Raw genomic sequence first — 20,872 nt, forward strand, 5'->3', positions numbered from 1 at the left:
TGTTTTTGGCCACATAGATCCTTTCATCTTTGGGAGGTACATACCTAGTAGTGGTTTTGTTCTTCCAAAGAGTATTCACAGATTGAAGGACATTGTTCCAAATTGCTCTCCAGAATGGTTATTATTTCACAGCTTCATGGACAGTAAGTTAGTGTTCCAGTTTTACTAGAGCTGCCCCACCATTTATCTTTTTTTTTTTGTCACATTAGCTTGTCTGGTAGTTGTGAGATGGTACCTCAAAGTTATTTTAATTTGCCTTTCTCTCATTAATAGTTATTTGGGACATTTTTATAACTAAATGTAATTTTAATTTCATCATCTGAGAATATTTGTTCATAGATTTTGTCTCCCAGGTGATAAAACAGTGAAAATTATGGAAAGTTCAACTAGTTTACCTGGTGCTAGGTGGCACATTGGATAGAACCCTGGGTCCATAGTAAAGAAAACCTGAATTTAAATCTACCTTTAGGAAATTAGAAGCTCTGTTACCCCAGACAAGAAACTTATCCTCTCTTTGCCTCAGATTCCTTATCTATAAAATTAGAATATAATAAAATTAATCATGTAGGGTTCTTTTGAAGATCAAATAAGATATTTTTTAGGAAACTCAGCACTTTTTAAAAAAATTTCTTGGCACATATCATACATGCTACGATTAACTTAACATCTAATAGTTAATTATTATTAACTGTAAGTGAGTATCCTGGTTCATGAAAGCTTGCTTAGAGGATTCCTATTACACCATGAATGTATCAATATTCTAGCCTGAAACTTAAGAAAATTGATGCTACCAAAAAGTAACCTATCACAACTTTGGGGAGATTTTTTTTTTCTAACAGGGCTATTTTTTATGAGTTACATTTTGACAGTGCTGTAGAGATCTAGATATTTTCTATTAAATTTTTGTAGTGGTAAAATATTATTTCTCCATTAATTTTCATATAGTCAAAACCTAAGGAATTTTTGCTTGTTTTGTTTTGTTTTTATTTGTTTTTATTATTTTATTTCCTTTACCTAAAGTCAATTTCTCTTTCTCTTTTTTTCCTCTTCTCCATCCTTGTTGTTTCACAATAAAGGACGTTTCCTGAAAAGAACATCAGGACTCATGATGTTGAATTAGTATTGTGTGCACATTCTAATCTGACCTCCAATACTTCTTGGCCCTATGAACTTGAGCAAGTCACTTAACTCCATTTGCCTAGCTATTATTGCTCTTCTTCCTTGGAACAGAGACAGTATTTATTCTAAGAGAAAAAAAATGAGTTTAAAAAATAATTGCAGGGATGCACTGAAGATGCAATTCCAGCTCACAGAGTTCTCCTCCTGAAGGCCATCAGGAAAACTCTTTCAGGTGTGGAGATGGTAGATGTTGGAATACATATTCATTCAGGGAGTCAGTGTCTGACCACAGCTTAGTTTCTCGGTGTCCGAGAATGACAATTGTCTTTGTGCAGTTTCATCTACGATGTACCCTCATGTGGCTTTGGAGTCCAAAGACTGAGGCGCAGAGTTTGTGGCACATGGGGCCTGGGACGCCAGTTGTTACAGGAGGTGCGGTTGTGGCCTGGTATCGGTGTTCACGCGCAGCGGCAAGACGTCGATGTCGCTCATCTTCAAAGGTGGAGGCGGCATGGTTAATGTGGGTTTGCCAGCTGTTTTTGTCAGAGGCAGCGAGTTCTAGTTGCTTTGGTGTCATGCCAGCCCACTTCAAGTTGGACTTTAGCTGATCCTTGAATCTTCTCTTTGGTCGGCCTTGTTTCCTGAGTCCAGCTGGCAGTTCACCGTAGAATATCTGTCTTGGTATTCGCTGTGGGTCCATGCGGATGACGTGTCCAGACCATCGTAGCTGGGTTTTGAGGACCATGACTTCGATGCTGGTTGGAGTTGGCTCTGTCGAGGACTTCCTGGTTGGTGATTCGGTCCTGCCATCGGATCCTCATGATTGAACAGAGGGAGCGTTGGTGGAATTGCTCCAGCTGTTTCATGTGCTTCCGGTACAGTGTCCATGTCTCACAACCGTACAGGAGCGAGCTGAGGACCACTGCGTTGTACACTTTGAGCTTCATCGCAGTGCTTACACCGCTGTGGTGGAGGACTTTGCAGCGCAGCCGCCCAATGCCTGGCTGGCCTTTTGGATCCTGGCATTAATCTCGTGGTCTAGGGACCCGTCGTTGGCGATGGTGCTGCCCAGGTACTTGAAAGTGTTGACGTTAGAAAGCTGCGTGCTGTCGATTGTAATGCACGGCTGGTTCGTTGGCCTCCCTGGTGCAGGTTGGAACAGCACCTCTGTTTTGCTGAGGCTGATAATCAGGCCAAACAGTTTTGTTGTGGTGGAGAACCTGTCCACAATGGTTTTAAGTGCTGACCACAGCACTTCATAGGAAAATCCATATCAAGAATGGTGTCACTTGGTTTGTAAACTGTGGAAAGGGAAAATGAGCCTAGAAAGACACATTGGGGTAAGATGTGAAGTTATTTAAGTTAAACAAAGTTAATATTTGATCCTCTATCCAGTAAGAAGCTACTGGAATTTATTGAGTATAGGAGTGACAAAAAAGAAAAAATGGTTTCAGGACAATCACTGTAGAGGACTGACTAAAGTGGGGAGAGAAGAGACAAAGAAACTAATTAAAACAATGTTGTATAATCTAGTAGTGATGTATTGATGGTCTAATCTAAGATGGTGAATAGTAATGGGGGTTGAATGTATATTTTACTTTCCATCATTTCAATGAGCTTTAGCAAACTCAAGAAGTAGAAATCAGTCAATCACAAATGGAGTCTGAACCAAGTAGTTTTTAGAAAGACTATTATTTTCTTAGTCCTAAAAACTATGTATCTCTTGAAAAATCCAAGTTATTAGTTATCTTCATACTATTGACTTAGTTTTGAGTTTGCTGTCCACTAAAACCCCTGAGGTAATTTTAGATAAACTGCTGTCTAGCCTTACAACAGCCAAGGGACCATTAGCTCTGTTCTGCTCAGAGTATAGTTGTTTCTCTTTCCAAGAAAAAGGAATGACTCTCCAATGTCTAGGTTATTACAGAAAAATAAATATTCTCTCTAATTTTATATTCTCTCTAATTCCATAACAATAAGAACATTAATATGAACATATGCTTATGTATGTGTGAATATGAAGATATTTTTAAAAGTACAGGCCAATCTTCACCTGTGTCAGGAAGTTAATGTCAATGTGATGATAAGCTCAGTAGGCAAATATAAATAAGATTCAAAAGAGAGAGGAAATTTTAACTGAATATGAAATGTGGGATCCAGTACTAAATAATTTTTCCCAAAATTTTCATAGGTAAGAAGAAATAGATGACATGTTAGTAAGTACAAAGGAAGGTATTTCTTTTCTCTTAGAGAAATTAACCTATTTTGAAATTGATGAGAATCAGGTAATTGAAATGGAAAAGGGACCAGATCAACATTTGTCCAAGGAATTCCCAGATGAAGAAATTCCTTCCACCAAAGGAAGGCATAAACTTCTCTGCAACTTATAGTCTTAAAAATACTTTTCACTTTGGAATCAATACTGTGTATTATTTCCAAGGCAGAAGAGCAGTAAGGCAATGGGGTTTAAATGACTTTTCCCAATGTTGCATAGGTAGAAAGTGTAGGAGGCCAGGTTGTAACACAAGATGTCCTTTAGACCTGCCTCTCAAACAGTGCATTCATCTAGCTTTCCCTAATGTATAGTCTTAGAGAGCTTTCTTGAGTAATGTGAGCTGAAATAATTTGCCCAGGGCAACAGAATCACTATTGGTGAGAAACAGGACTTGATTTCAGATTCTCTTTGTTTCAAAACTAGTTTTCTATCCATCATCATGATTATCTTTGACTATATTTTGAGATATCTGGACATAGATAGAAAGAAACTGAAAATGAATGAGAGAAGGGATGATTGCTGACACAAGATCCTAGGGAATTAGTTGTGGGATGGAATCAAGGAGATAAGATGAAGAATCAGTTTTAACAAGAAAGAGATGTATTTCCGGGTCTAAGGTAATGAAGATGAAAAATTGTTCTGATTTTGGGAATCATTTTGAAGTATAGGGATATTTGTAAGTTCATAAAAGGCTGATACATGGACCTACCCTGAAATAAGTGCATAAATACATGTCATTATAAAGATTATATAAGTCAAAGTATCAAACTATGCAAATAACCATCCATAATCTCTGATTATAATTTGAAATTATTTTCTCAGTTCTGATACTTGTAATAGATTATATTTGAGGGTATATTTGATGGATTCTAGATAACTAATAGATTGGGTAGTTATCTACTTTTGCCTACTCTCCTTCCTTCAATACCTCCCTTCCTCCCTCTTCCAATCTCCCTTACTCCCCTCTTCTTCCCTTCAGTTTCCCCTTCCCCCTTCTTCTTCAGCCACACTCAGGGTGAACTTTGATGTTTCAGAGGAAATACTCTTTTCTCTTCTTAACTCAAATAAGGGTTTGTTGGGGAAAACAGGAAAGATGGAGGATAAGGTAAGAGGGGTGGGATTTCCCTATTATCTACAGTGAGACTTAGTTTGTAGGATATTGAGAGAAATGGCAATTCAGTCACTACCATGAAACAGAACCAGCCAGAGAGAGATATAAGGGCTATTGTCCTTCTTCTGCCTTCAAATAAACCAGGCCACCTCCAGTTTGGTTATCCCAAGTCCCAGAGATGAACCAAGCTTCTTCCTTCCAAGTCACCACCATCAGTCTAAAAGCCTCCTCAGCCAAGTCCCAGAAAATCAGTCACTGTTAGCTTTTGCCTTCAACTATCTCCCAGTCACATTCCACAAGGAATATTCCTTTGATTGACAGCCAATCAATCTCCAGTTTCTTGTCTTGCATGCATGCCTCTTCCTGAAATCTAGATTTGAATATTAAATATTAAAATTGTGTTGCTACTGCTGCTGCTGCTACTGCTGCTGCTCTTGTTATTTTCCATTTCCTTATAGTTCTTATATTGTACAAAACCTGAATGTATCTCTCAGTGATCTTAGGAATGATCTTTAATTTCATTCTTTTGTTTAATGCTGTTTTTTTTTTATAAACACTGTTATATAAACAAATGTAGATAGACAAATTTTTAAATTGCCCATTTTAATTTCTTCTTGCATTACATTACTCAATCTCTCTATTAAGAATATTTTGGAGACATCTAATTTATGCATCATTTTGTTAATGGCATTACTTTTTAAAAGAATGATGAAATCGACACAACAGTAATATTGGATGTAATACAGAATACCAAGTAATGCCTTTGCTTCGCTTTTATAAATACTTATATGAATGAGATAATACATACAACCTGAGTTATAAAAATATAAAACAATCTTTTTAATGTGTATTTCATCCTACAGTATGTTAATCTATTTACTTAATCATTCATTGATGTACAATGTAAATCTCAAATTGCCCTATGTAATTTATACCAAAACACTGCCTTTGTGCAAATATGAAGAAACTATTCAAAAGCATTGTTCCAAGTGCTGAGGAAAATACAAAGATATAAGATATATGTTTTTGCCATCAAAGAATATGCATTCTAGTTGGTAGACCTATGAACAATTCTAATGAATTCAAAGGATTATATGCCACAAACCTGTGTTGCAAAGCTTCATGGGACAGTGCAAAATCTGTGACTAACAAGTGAGATGACATAGGTTTAAATCCTGCCTCCAATGCTTATCAACCATGTGACCACAGGCAAGTCATTTAAGTTCTCTGAGTTCTTAATCAGTAAAATAGTGTTGAACTGGAAGGTCTCTGGTTTCCCTTACAACATAGATATATGTTGATAATACATGATTCTATGTCTTTGGTGTTAGCAATCCTGGAAACACAGCTCCTAACTAGAAAACAGAATCTTTAGAGAGTTGCCATTTGTCAGAAAGAATTCAGTGGCTTGTTCTGAATCCCACAGAAAGACCAGGATTTGAAAATATGTCTTCCTACCTCTATTTACAGGGCAATATCATCACTACATTTTTGCCTTAGAAAAAGAGGTAGGAAGAATTCAAGAAAAGGATGGATAACAGGATAGTTATAACTATATCTATCTATGTGTTGGCATTGTGTCTTCTACTCTATTGAGGGGACATTGCAAGTACTGGAGAGTTCAAAAGCGTGACGGGTTTCTGACCCTCTTGCAATTTCTGTTGATACCATACAGAACAGGCTTTGGATGTTTCTTCTAAAGGCACAAAACCAAAAAAACAAATCACCAACAACAATAAACAGTCCCACCACCAGATAGTGTATGCCCAGAAACTAGTCACATTTCCAAGTCTTGTCCAATCAATTACCAATCAGAAAGCCCAATAACCGTGATTATTCCACCTTAATTTGAAGGGATAAATACCACAGCTGTCTTGCTAATTCAATTTGCACTGCATTTTGCAACTGAACCACACCACTTCATTTCAAACAAAAATGACCTGAGGGCATAATATTCTCTGTTAGTAAAATACTTGTTTGTGCAGTTGGTTCTGTAGTGGCCAAGACAGAATAAAATACCATTAGGAAATTCCATAAAGAACTGATGTCTCCCCCCAGCAGTCCATTTCAGTTCTGCAGGGAAGCTGAAGATCTCTTGTGAAATCCTTTAATTTTCCCCTATGTTCATCATGAACTCAATGTTTCTCTACTAGACTATTGCTAACATTGCTATGAACATAGCCAGCTAATACATAATGCAAGAGTGCACCTTAGGAGAAAATGCATTATTGAGTTACAGAAGAGACATCATTTTTCTCATAATAATATACCTGATCTTGAAGTAAAATGTTTCAGTATGTGGTTAAAAGAATTTTTTGATCTCAGTGCTGGAAAGTCAACTGATCATTGCTTCAGTTCCTTGTTGAAAGTACAAAGATCATTTTCTATATATATCATTTTGGTAATGCAGAATTGATTATTTTCAAAAGAGTAGAGAAATGGCAAATTTGTAGCTACACTTTCATAGTAGCTATATTTGAATTCTCTAGGAAAATGTGGTTTCTTGCTGTTAGCAGAATGGCATGTCGTGAATATGAGTTTAGGTTCACCAGCCTGTGATCTGTTCATTTAGCAGCCTGATTTTCCCAGGCTGGTAATATGATCCTTAAAAATCATTTTGAAAATTGTGAAATTATATATGGGATGATGTTAGTTTTTTCTTTTTACTTGTTGGAAAGTGTTTGAGGCTTTTTTCAAATTTTGTGAATATTGTTAGGAAATGGCAGTTTAAAAAATACTTTAGTAGTAATTCACTATATGAAACAAAAGGCCACTGACTAAGAAACCTTAATTTCACTGGTAAACTGTAACTTTAAAAGTAATAGCAAGTAAAAGTTTTGCCTTTGTATTTCAAAGTACCAGCTTCATGTCTTATTTATTAAATCAATAGTTCTATCACTTTCGATTTTATTAATTTCTCCTTTAATTTTTAGGATTTCTAGTTTGGTTTTCTGCTGGGGGGTTTTAATTTGATTGCTTTCGAGTTTTTTTATTTGCATTTCCAAATGATTGATCTCTGCTCTCCCTAGTTTGTTAATATATGCACTCAGGGATATGAATTTACCTCTGATTACTGCTTTGGCTGCATCCCAAAAGGTTTGAAAGGATGTCTCATGGTTGTCATTTTCCTCCATGAAATTATTAATTGTTTCTGTGATTTCTTCTCTAACTAAATGATTTTGGAGTAGCATATTATTTAATTTACAATTAGTTTTTGATTTGGTTTTCCACGTACCATTACTGATCATTATTTTTATTGCCTTTTGATCTGAAAATACTGCATTTATTATTTCTGCTTTTCTGCATTTGTATGCCATGTTTCTGTGACCTAGTGTATGGTCAATCTTTGTGAATGTGCCATGTGGTGCTGAGAAGAAGGTGTATTCCTTTTTGTCCCTATTTATTTTTCTCCATATGTCTATTAATTCTAATTTTTCTAAGATTTCATTCACTTCTTTTACCTCTTTCTTATTTATTTTTGATTTGATTTATCTAAATTTGATAATGGTTGGTTCAAGTCTCCCACTAATATGGTTTTACTGTCTAATTCTTCCTTCAATTCTCCTAGTTTCTCCATTAGAAATTTGAGTGCTATATTATTTGGTGCATATATGTTGATTAGTGATATATCCCCATTATCTAAAGTCCCTTATAACAGAATATAATTACCTTCCCTATCCCTTTAAATCAGGTCTATTTTTGCTTTGGCTTTATCAGATATCATGATTGCAACTCCTGCCTTCTTTCTGTCAGTTGAGGTCCAGAAGGTCTTACTCCATCCTTTAATTCTGACCTTTTGGGTGTCTACCCACGTCATGTGTGTTTCTTGAAGACAATATATGGTAGGGTTTTGGATTCTAACCCATTTTGCTATTGGTCTATGTTTTATGGGTGAGTTCATCCCATTCACGTTCAAAGTTATGATTATCACTTGTGGACTCCCTGGCATTTTGATATCCTTCCCTAATTCTAACTTTTCTTCTTCAGCTCTAACTTTTTAATCCAGTGATTTACTTTAAATCAGTCCCCCTTGTCCCCTCTCTTAATATATTTCCCTTTCTAGCCCCTCCCTTTTTGTTCCCTCCCATCCCCCCCTCTTCTTCCCCCCCTTTTTTATATTCCCTTCCCCCCTTACCCCCCTTGGTTTTACCTTCTCCCTACCCTTGTTGGGTAAGATAGAATTCAAGATCCCAATGCATCTGGATGTTCTTCCCTCTCAGAGTTGATTTCCCTGAGAGTAAGGTTTAAGTAAAAACTCTCTTCTTCTCCTTCTTATAGGAGTTTTCTTCCCCTCCACTTCCCATGTGAATCTTTGTGTGAGAAAGATTATTCTATTTGGTCTTTCTTTTCCCCCTATTTACACATTACATTTTCCCCACATATTAATATACATAGATTGATATAAATGTAGTCCTTATAGAAGAGAGTTTGAATAAAAGAAAAATATGACATGTTTCTTCTTTCCTTTTCCTTCATATTTACCTTTTCAGGTATTCCATGCTCTTTGTTTTTCGATATCGAACTTTCCACAGAACTCTGGTCTTTTCTTTGCAAAAACTTGGAAATCTTATATTTTGTTGAATGCCCATACTTTCCCTTGGAAGTATATAGTCAGTTTTGATGGATAGCTGATTCTTGGTTGAAGGCCTAGCTCTCTTGCCTTTCTGAAAATCATGTTCCATGCCTTACGGTCATTCAGAGTGGCACTTGGATGGTCTTGTGTGACCCTGATTGGCATTCCTTTATATCTAAATTGTCTTTTTCTGGCTTCCTGTAGGATTTTTTCTTTTGTTTGATAGCTTTGGAATTTGGCAATTACATTCCTGGGAGTTGTCTTTTGGGGGTTTAGTGTAGAAGGTGTTCTGTGAACTCTTTCAGTGTCTGTATTGCCCCCTTGTTCTAGAATCTCTGGGCAATTTTCTTTGATTATATCTTGTATTAAGATGTCAAGTTTGCTGTTTATTTCTGGCTTTTCTGGTAGTCCAATTATTTTTAAATTGTCTCTTCTCCCTCTATTTTCCAAGTCTATGACCTTGTCAGTGAGATATTTTATGTTCTCTTCTAATTTCTTGGTCTTTTGGCTTTGCTTTATTAATTCTTGCTCTTTTACATACTCATTGTCTTCCAGTTGGCTGATTCTGACCTTTAAAGCCTGGTTTTCCTTTTCAGTTTGGTCAAACTGGTTTTGTAGATTCATGAACTTCTTTTGCATTATTTCCCACTTTTCCTCCCAGAAGGCTTCCATCTTTTTGATAATTTCTCTGGAAATTCTTTGGAAGATTTCGGAGCATTTGCTTGTGTTTCCTCTTCTATCTCCTCTGTATTTTGTATTTTTGCTCCATAAAATGTGTCCAAAGTTGCCCCTTTCTTCTTGTTTTTCTTGGAGTGTTGAGACTTTTCTGTGCTCTTTTCCATCTCTATCTGAGTGGGGAGGACTAGCTTTTCTTGTCTCTGTCTGGTGTTCAGAGGCTTTAGCCCCAGGCAAACTGTTCATTCGCGGTTGTTACTGCTCTCAGTACCCTCCGGATGCTTCTTCGTTGCCTTACTTCCACGCTCTGAGCCTGGCTTGGCACTATCCACAAGGTATCTCAGAGCCTTTGTGGGGCAGAATGGCCTGCACTCTGAGGATGGAGGGGCCGTGGCTTTCCGGAGCTCTGAGGGCTCATGATAGGGTTAACTTTAGCTGGGTTCGACTGAGTGTCTCCTAAAGCAGAGACATTCTCTGAGACTCAGATGGAAGGATCCAGCCAGGGGGCTACAGGCTCCCCTCTGTCTCTCTTTGTTTCCCTGCTGTCTATGTTACCCCTGCGACTGACTCAGGTTGTTTTCAGGATGTGGCCTTCTGAATAGCTGGCCCTGAGGTCCTTTTGCTGGCTCTTAGGTTCCTGCTCCTGCCTTGGACTCAGAGCTTTGGATTGGGGGGGATGGGTCCTGGGATCTTCCTTCTGCCTAACCCTTAGATCGAGTTATCTCGGGTTCTCGCTTTTGGGAGATGGTACCTTTTGATCCAGGTCCAGGAGGAGGGTTCCCAGGATCTATCCTGTTGTTTGTTTTGAATTTTGATGCCCTAGGAGCATACAATTTGAGATCTGTAAGGAAGGGTTGCAGGGGATCTGAACTTTAGCTCTCTCCATGCCACCATCTTGACAGGAAACCTGCCTTTGTATTTCAAATATATTTTTGAAAGCATTACCCTCAATTTTAAAATAGAATATTCTAACAAATTTTATTTCTGTTAACCCTTTTAATAGATAATAAACATTTAGAACTATTGGATGGTACATTGGTGAATATTTCCAATTATAACTCTCTCTCTCTCTCTCTTATATATATATATATATATATATATATACTCATACATACATATACTCATATGTTTATATCTCTCTCAAAGGATCTATATTTGTATATATATATACATATATATACATATATACATATATATGTATATATATATATATATATATATATATATATATATATCATGTGCAAACACACCTACTTTTTGGAATAAAAATTCTTTCTGTTTAGAGGAATTGACATCTTAAAATCTCTGAAATACTAGGCATATGGAATTATCTTTCAAAACTCATATGGCGAGAGGAGTGTGAATAATTTCACTGATAAATGTTTATTGAGCTCTCAAAATATTTGGCTGTTTTTGTTCTAAGGGTAACCCTATACCACACTATTCCTACTGCTATAGTTCGGAGCACCTATCAGTATATTTTTCATTAATATTTAGTCAATTGAATTAATTAGCTTTTATTAAAGGGAAGAATTGAACAAGGACCATAAGCATTAGAAAAGAGGAGTAGATTCAATATGTCATTTTAAAGGTAGCTAAATAAATTACCTTCCTTCCCATTTATTTATTAGACTAAAGGAGATAGAAAACTACTCCCTCCTAAAGGACAGAAAGTTTAATGCTTGCTGCTTCTTTGGGAATTATATCTCCATGACCATTAAATTTGTTTAAAACATTAAAATTGGAAAAGGAAGATGGATGAAGAAAAAATTTATATTTCAAGCAGGCTTACTTTCTATAGTTATTTTTTTTCCTTACAAAGCAGTAAAATCCAATTTTTCCTACTTATAATAGCATGGTTCCATAAGCATACTTTTTTACTTTTCACATTACAAGATACAGAATGAAATGGCTTGCACCCTGCAGAGGTGTTAGGTTGAAACGCTTGATTATCAGCCACAGCCACTTGAGGCTTGACTTACTAACACTATCAATGAGTTATTGAAAAGTTCAGTCACAGCACTTCCAATAAAATATAAGGAAAATGATGATCAAGACTTTGCATTTAGAGAGCAAACCATTATTGTTTATCATTATTTAAATGTCCTCAGAGAAATCAAGCTCCAGGGTTAGATAAAACTTTCCTAAATACAGACAGAAATTAGGGAACTATCTACATAAGTGCATGTGTGTTTGCATATATTTTATTCTGAGGACCCAGGAGATTGGTTAATATGGTTTTGTGTTTGTTTTTCCAACTATCCTGGAATGTTTCTGGTCCCCCATATTCTTTGGGTAGATCTTAGATTGATGGAACATATGTGCACAACCACACATATGCTCAAATGTGCAAGCATGTGTCTAAGCCTGCAAAGGTAATTGGGAACCACTTGCAAATCCTTCACATTTCAAAAATTAAAGCAATTTATCAAAGATGTGACTAAAGCTGAAATTTTCCCCAAATATAAGGACAGAAGAATATTTCTTGTCAACAGCATTTCATAGTTGAGAGAGCCAACTTTCCTGTTTGGAAAACTTGGGTCCAAGTGATTCCTCTTATATACATTGGCTGTGAGACTTTTAAGCAGATTATGACTTCTCTATATCCTGGATAATTCGCTAGGACTATAAGTTGTAGAAAAGATAAAAATGTTAATAATGAGTGCTTCCTTATCTGGAACTAGGTCTATGTGAAATAAAAAAAAAATTAAAAAGCACTTCATGGCAACCATAATTAATAGTCATTCCTTTCATTAAAATATTGTTTTTTAGCATTGTTAAATTACAGTAGTTCAATATTAGCTAGAAATAGCATAATGCAAAGTAATTTAGAAAATATAATGTTAAAAATAAATAAAAACTATAATTTAAGTCACTATGTAAAACATTATTTCTATTGATGCCTTAAGTGGAGTTTGTATATCATTTCATATTTTAGATGGGGAAGTAATTGTTTTAATTAATATCTTAAAATCACAAGTTCAAGTATGATAAAATGATGATGTGTTGTATTGTCTATTCATTCAATTTAGTAAGTATTTACTGTGTTCTTGCTATATCCAAAAGATTTGACTAGGCTTGTGTATAGAAAGATAAAAATATTAATAGTTATTTTTGTTTCAAGGAACTTTGTCATGTAGGAATGGCAAACATGTATAAGATCCAGAAAATTATATACTAATAGAGTACATGTTGACACAACTCTGGCAGTGCTGGCTTATCTGTGATCCCTCAATGGGATCATTGTCACTCCTTCCCTCTAATATTTAAATAAGGATGAAATAATATCAAAATCAACCAATGCACCCCCCTAACCCCAACACATCTCAATATCACACCATTTTCTAGTTGCTTGCAATTCATTATAACCTTAGGAAGACCTTGATTTGTTTCCCAGAAATTAATGTGTCCTTTTGGCAGGCAAGAGAAGCCCTGGTGAGCCTTTGGGAAAGGCATAATGACACCTTTGCTGACATCTGAAATAAAAAAGCCTCATAAAAATTAGAAATGGATAAGTCTCAGTTGAAGAAGACTGTAAAGAGCATTCATTTCATGTTCTGTCCAGTCAGTATTTTCACCTCCCACATTTTATATATTCACAAAGGGTTAGACATTATAGCAATATCAAAATCCTTTTATATCTTGGATGAAAAAATAATCCTAAAATGTGGAGAGAGGGAGCAGATAGGGGAAGGGAGGGAAGCAAGGTTTTACTATTGGTGTTTTGTTATTGATTTATTATCTAAATTATATAATTCAAAAACACCACACTATGTAAATCTAATCCAGTCTAGTCCAGCCTCAAGCATATTTATGCTCTAGGCATTAAGGATTCAAAAATTAAAGTTTAAGATAAAATACCCTTTATCCTAAAGAAGCTTTTATTCTCTTGAAGGGTTAAAACATAAATCACATAATTATCTACATGAGAATTTGAGAAAGAGAAATAGAACAATCAAGAGAGCAAGAAACATCATATTATGCTGTTAAGATATATCTATACTAAAATCCAAACTATACAGTTCAAGAAGATAGTATGAGAGTACCTAGATATTAGCTTGCATCTAAGCCCGATAGGATAGAAACTCTAAAGAATCGAAAGACTTCTTATACTTAATAGCCATACTATAAACAAATGAAGTATAAACTGTCTGAACAATAGTCTTCTATCTAACGATGTTTCTCATAAAATAATGAAACAAAAGTGAAATTTTTTTTATGCTTAATTTTCTTCAACCTGAAAAATGTTCATTAATTCAGTTTTATAATGAGAAAACTGAGTTTTAAAATGGGAAAATTATTTCCTTAAAGTCACAATGAGAATAAACAGCAAAGCTAAGAATTGAACCCAAATTTTTTGGGTTGAAGCATCTCTCTAACCCATCATACTCTTCCTTAAAAATATTATTAGAATCTTAGAAGATTATCCCTTCACAAAACTTAAAAATAAAACAAATAATTTCCAGAAAGAGATTAGAAAGAATTCTTCGATATCAAGCTCCATAAACCATTACTTTTGCAAATAGATTAAGTGCAATTTGGTTACTGAGACAAGATAGTCCCAACATGCCCCTCTTCTGTGAAAACATTATTTAGAGTGCATTTTGTTATGCAAAATGGAATTTTAGGGTACCAACCCTGAGAACTTTCTGACAATTCTGAAGATGATGGAGATGACAATTTCATTGTGATGTTCTATAATAAATGAAAAATTTACTGTTACATGCAAGGCAAAACACCAAATGCTTTTTTCATCAGTCTACTTGTTTTAAAAATGGAGTGTTAATATCTATTCCATATCCCATCGAAAAATATATTGAACTGACACATGTAAAATCCAGTGTAATTGCTTGTTGGCTCTGGGAGGGGGGTTAAAGGAAGGGAGAGAAATCATCATGTAACCATGGAAAAATATTCTAAATTAATTAATTAAATAAAAATTTTCAAATAAAAAATTATATATTGAAAATTTTAAAAAATCCCATTAGGAGAAACAGTAAACAAATTCTGAAAGTCATGACTTATTGGCGAGGTCTCTGAACAAATAGAAAGTCATAGCATCCTTCATGTAGCTTTTCAGAGAATACCAATTTAATTCACCATGGAAATTCCATAGGAAGTTAATCCTTAAACATTTATAGCTTTCCTGGGCCTTACATAGCTGAGCTTTAATGGAAATTGTATATCAAAGCTTATACAAGTCATGAACATTTTCTGAAACTGGTTGATATTCCGTGAACCACTAGATGGCAGTGTTCTTAGAAGATAAATGCCTATCAAGAAACAATTATTCTACCAGGTAATTACTGTTTCACTTGTACCTACTAAGAGAACTATATTAAAATGAAGACTACATACATACATACATACATATATATGCTGTATTCAATTGGCTAGTTGAGCACTTACCACAAAATTCTGGGGTCACTCTAGCTGAAGAATAGTTTCAATGCTGAAACATTTTTGTGGATGCACTGGAAAAATGAATGATACTTTCCATAAATGAGAAAGGAAACTGTAGGGGAATAATGTCATAAACCATAGAATCATTTAGACTATATTGAAACATAAAAGTAACTTATTTAACTTCTCAAAAGGAAATAAAGTCTTTTTTTTTTCTATCGTCAAACAAATACAAACATTTGTTAGACTTGAGGGGAAAAGTCAGAGAATGTACAGATAAGAAAGGAAAAGAGGATGAACTCCCCTATGTTATGGAATATAAATCTTAACAAATTGTCAAATTAGAAACATTAAGTGCTCTAGCCATGATCACAGAGTTAGTGGCAGAGGATTTGAAATTCAGATTATTTTTTAAACCCTTACCTTCCATCTTGGAATCAATACTATGTATTGGTTCCAAAGCAGATGAGTGGTAAGGGCTAAGCAGTGGGGGTTAAATGACTTGCCCAGGGTCACACAGCTGAAAAGTGTCTGAGGCCAGATTTGTACCTAGGACCTCCGGTCTCTAAGGCTGGCTCTTAATCCACTGAACTACCCAGCTGCCCCCTGAAATTCAGATTTTACACTTCAATTCAATCAATGATTCTACTATGCCTTGACATTGTTCTATCAGTTGCTTCTTCGTTCAAAATATCATGAAGGAAATATTTACAAAATATTATTAGTTCAAAATTGAAAAGTTATATTGAAAATCCGAGGGATAAATGGCACAGTTTCCATTTTCAGGTTTAACAGCTTTCTAAAATGTTATATTATAGAAATTGTATAATATGCTTCTGACCAACCACTCTGCAATTTTGGAATAGCTAACACAATTAGCAAAATAAATAAAACATTTCTTACTGTTTAGAACTGCCCTCTCTAAATGCTTCAGTTATACATACCTATATGTTCATTTCACCAAAATATATAACCCAAAAAGTTTTCATGATGCATCTACTGGAAATGCAAGGATCTCTCTCTCTCTCTGTCTCTGTCTCTCTCTGTCTCTGTCTTTCTCATTTTCTCCTTCTGAGTATCTCATTCTCATACACACACTTATTTACTCTTTTTGTCTCTGTCCATCTCTTTATTTACATCACTCACAGACATATACTTTTTCCCTTCTAACAATTTTTTGACTCTATTTGATTCTAGTCTGATGATATTTTTTTTTTCTTAGGCAAGTTAGATAAGAAAATTTTCTGCCTCTGGTTTGATTTAGTCTGAGCAATCCAAAGCTTTATTGCATTAGGTCTTTATATTGGTTATCATGAATGAAGGGGAGTAACAATCATTTCAATTAATCTAATGTGTGTGTGTTTCACTGGGACAGAGGAAGGAAAGGAGGAGAGAGACAGACACAAAGAGATAAAAAGAAACAAAGGCAGAAACAGAGACAAAACATTGAGGTTGAGAGAAAGAAAGAAAAATAGAAAGCTTTCTCTATGCTAATTAAATCTAAGGGAAAGCTTTGGTGTGTGTGTGTGTGTGTGTGTGTGTGTGTGTGTGTGTGTGTGTGTGTGTGTGTACTGGAGAACCTAGGTGTTGCAATAATTAAACATTTGAGCCTAGAGTCAGGAAGACTCATCTTACTAAGTTCAAATTTTGCATCAGTTATTTTCTAGTTATGTGACCTAATTCTGTTTTGTCTCAGTTTCCTCATCTGTAAAATGAGCTAGTGAAGGAAACAGAAAACCACTCTGGTACCATTGCCTAGAAAAACTTGGGCATGATGTGTCAGAAACAACAACAAAGGGTATATTATATGTTTATGTCTTACGTGTGAATGACCTTAAAATGACTTATGTATATATTTTAGGATGCATAAATGAGAAATGTATCACAGAAGAAGGAGGCAAGGATTGGTAGCAGAGTGCAAGAAAAAATTAGGAGCAATTCAATTTTACTAAAACATCTATAAGTAAGGGGAAAAATTGGAAAATTAAGTTGAAATAGCTCATAGAATTGGGAAATAGCAATGAATAGTATGATCTTTTCTCCCTTTAAATTCTGTGTGTGTGTGTGGTTATGTATCTCCAAACTTGCATTTTTACTTTTTTCTACATATTCTTAAGAATATTTGCATATTTTCAGTAGAATAATGACATTCTTGGACCTGTACATTGATTTATTTTGGTCAATAGGTGAAAAATGGCCTGGAGAGTATAGAAACTAAAGTCTGCAAAACTATTTAAAAGGTCATTCTTATATTACAAATAAGAAATTATAAAGAAATGAATTGGGGCAGTGGGGCACTGTGAGATTAGAGAGAAAAGTATTGAGAGAAATGAATAAGAACTTGACAATTGATTAAATATGGATAATAGGGAAAAAAGATATTCCTACTGAGTGTGGATGAAGTTGGGAAGTTTAGGTCATATGGAAGAAAAAAATTAAGAAGAAATATTTAAATAGAAGCTGTGGAACATATAATGGAGGGGCAAGATGAGATGAATAAATAATGTCAGAGCAGTAGTAAGAGATCAACTGTGCTCAGGTAATGTGAAATTTAGTGGACTTAGTCAGAATTATTTTGTAATTTCCTGCAGCAGTCTATAAAATTGTGTAAAAATGAATTAAGAAACAACAACAATAATCATTGCCCACAAGAATTGGGAAGCATTAAAAATAACAGAAATAAAGGCATAATGAGACTAAAAGAAATCCTTATTTAATGTCTATTTCTGATACTTCATTCTATTAAGTACTTAAGAGAAGCAGTATAGCTCTTAGTGAGTTATCAGCTTTCTCTGCTTCTAGTTTCTCTCTTCTCTGTTCTTTACTTCATCCATCTGTCAAAATAGTTACTACAATACACGGATCTAATCAATTTACTCTTCTCTTCAACCTTTAATGATAACCTACCTCCTCCCACTTCTGTCATTGCATATTAATCAGTCATCTTGTACATATTCCCTTTACTTATCGCTTTCCTCCTCTTACCCCCTCATTCAAAGTTGCAGTTACACTGGATTTTCATTGCTTTATTTTATATTCTACCCATCACAACATGATGCTTCTACACAGGCTACATCTGTCATATTTCCCCTTCTTGTCTTCCTCTTCACATCCTGAGCTTCTTTCAAGGATTAGCTTGAGTCACCTCCTATATAAGGTCAGTCCTGAGTCAACCAAAAGTCAGCATTCCAAGATAACACTTCGTATTTCTTTCTCCATCTCTGTCTCAAATTCCATCTATAGCTCTGTCTTCATTTTCTATTGTCATTACTGAAATACCTGACAAATTGTGAAGTGAAATATAACCATGAACTTTTCTATAATAGAAGACTCGAGTTTCATTCAGTCATGTCAGAGTAAGTGGCTCCAACCTATGCATGTAAAGACAGTTAATACTGCCTCCTCCGAACTTTTTGGAATTCTTCCCTTCTTTTTACATAGATTATAAGATCCCTCTGAGCAATGCATCTATGATTCCACCATTCTATAAATATACCCACTAATAATTAACATCTCCAGATCATATCCTAATAAAAGGAGCTTTTAAAACTCAAACTTAACATGAAATTAAGGCATTTTCTTTTAATAAGTCCCTCTCTCTTTACTTGGTTCCATGAGATTGGTACCAATTCAATAGTGAAGTTTCTTACTGAGAATTGTCACCCAAAAGGTAACAGGAAATTAAACTGAACATTAAACAGAGTACAGTGATTGCAAGTTTACTGTAGAAAGAAGTCACATATCCCTACTGTCAGTAGTAAATAACTAACAATCACAAGACTCACTGGTTGTCTCCTTTTCCAAAATTGAAAAAAAAGGAATTCTTACCGCAAAACATAAATGTTTGTTGTTGATATATCATCAGAGACATTTGACTAATCAATTACATAATGTTCATTATTCTTTTATCATTTGGTCTCCCACTCCTCCTGACTTCCTACTTCATGATAAAAATATCTTTCTATTTTGTTAGTCTTCTCTTCCAAGAACATTTTTTAACCATGCAACCCTTTAGACTGCCCTAATCTTTATGTTTTCAAGACAATGTAGTTAAGTAGAAAGAGCATTGGAGTTTACAGATATGAATTTGTTTTCTATCTCTAACATTAACTACATTTTAAAAAATCACTTAACATTCACTGTCATCAGTTTGCTCATCTTTAAAATGGGGTAACATATCAATAAGGTAGTGAGGAAAGAGTTTTATAAACCTCAATCTTCTATATAAATGTGTTCTGTTACAATTCATGTTAACACTGGAAGATGGTAGTAAGGGGAAGGGAATGATTATTTACATAGTACCTCCTACATGCTGGAAATTGTCCTAAGCACTTTATGAATATCATATTATTTGATTCTCACAAGAACCCAGTAAAGTAGATGCTATATTATTTTAGAGTTTAGGAAATGAAGACCAATAGAGGTTGGGTGATTTATTCATGGCCACATAGCTAAGAAGTATCTGACACTGGATATGAAGTTTGGTCTTCCTGACTCCAGGCCCAGAGCTCTATTACATCATCTAACTGGCTCTCTTAAAATCATCATCATATCATCATCATCATCTTTATTTGCCCAAATCAGTTTTCTTCAGGACACATGTCACATTTACCAGGATTTTTCCACCTTCATTTCATTTCTTAATGCTTTACTTATTATCCTATGAATCTTTGCAAGTTTTTCTTAGTCTCATATTCCACTCTCATTTCCTGGTTCTTTGGTTCTTACTTCTTTACAATCTATACTGTTAATACTACAACCTATTTCTGTAATTCTAACCTAGTTTTTTTTAATTACCATTATTTTATTGATACCACATGAATTCTATCAGAATGTGATTTGAGCAACTAAGGAGAGGGAGTATATTTTAGGTATTATAGTACTTTGACATTCATAACATAGTGAAATTTTCATTAATATGGCACAAAACCAATGAATATGAAAGGGAAGATGCTGAGAGAAAACAATTGTTTTAAAAATATGTCTGCTTTCTATGATTAAAATATTATTAAAATATATATGTGTATATATATATATATATATAATATTCCTAGAGAGAGGGATAGCACACCCTCCTGAATTCAAATATGGCTCTGACACTTACTAGATGTGTGACCCCATGACTTCATATATTTTTCTCAGTTCTTCATCCGTAAGATGACCTGGAGTTGGAAATGGCGAGTCACTCCAGTATCTTTACCAAGAAAACACCAAATGGAGTCTTGATAATTGAGAACAACTGAAATAACTGAACAACAACCACTATCATGTGAAAACATCATAGCCAAGTAAAGGATGTGACAAATGAGTAGGCTGACTATGCTGAGATTTATTAAGTACACATTATAATAGTGATTATTATAGGAAGAAATGGCTTTTCTGAAAGGTGTTCCAAACAAGTAAGCAACTTATTAGATTCTGTGAGTTATGCCTGTTTTAGAGTTGTTAAATATAGGTGAGGATTAACCAAGTAAGAGTTGTTTGGAGAACACAAGTACCAGCAGTTCCATTTAACATAGGAACAAAATGAGTTTCAGGAATGAATGACTCGCTGAAGACAATTGAACAAGTTTAGCTGATGGGGAAAAATAGAATTCCCCAGCTGCTGACTGCCAAGCTAATGTTTGATCTATCACTAGACCATGCTGTTTTTCCTTTCACTTTCTGATTTTGTGGTGGTCTAAAATGATTTTTTAGCTAATTGAAAATATAAAAG

The sequence above is a fragment of the Monodelphis domestica genome, chromosome 3, assembly GCF_027887165.1.
Source record: "Monodelphis domestica isolate mMonDom1 chromosome 3, mMonDom1.pri, whole genome shotgun sequence".
NCBI classification, from domain to species: Eukaryota; Metazoa; Chordata; class Mammalia; order Didelphimorphia; family Didelphidae; genus Monodelphis; species Monodelphis domestica.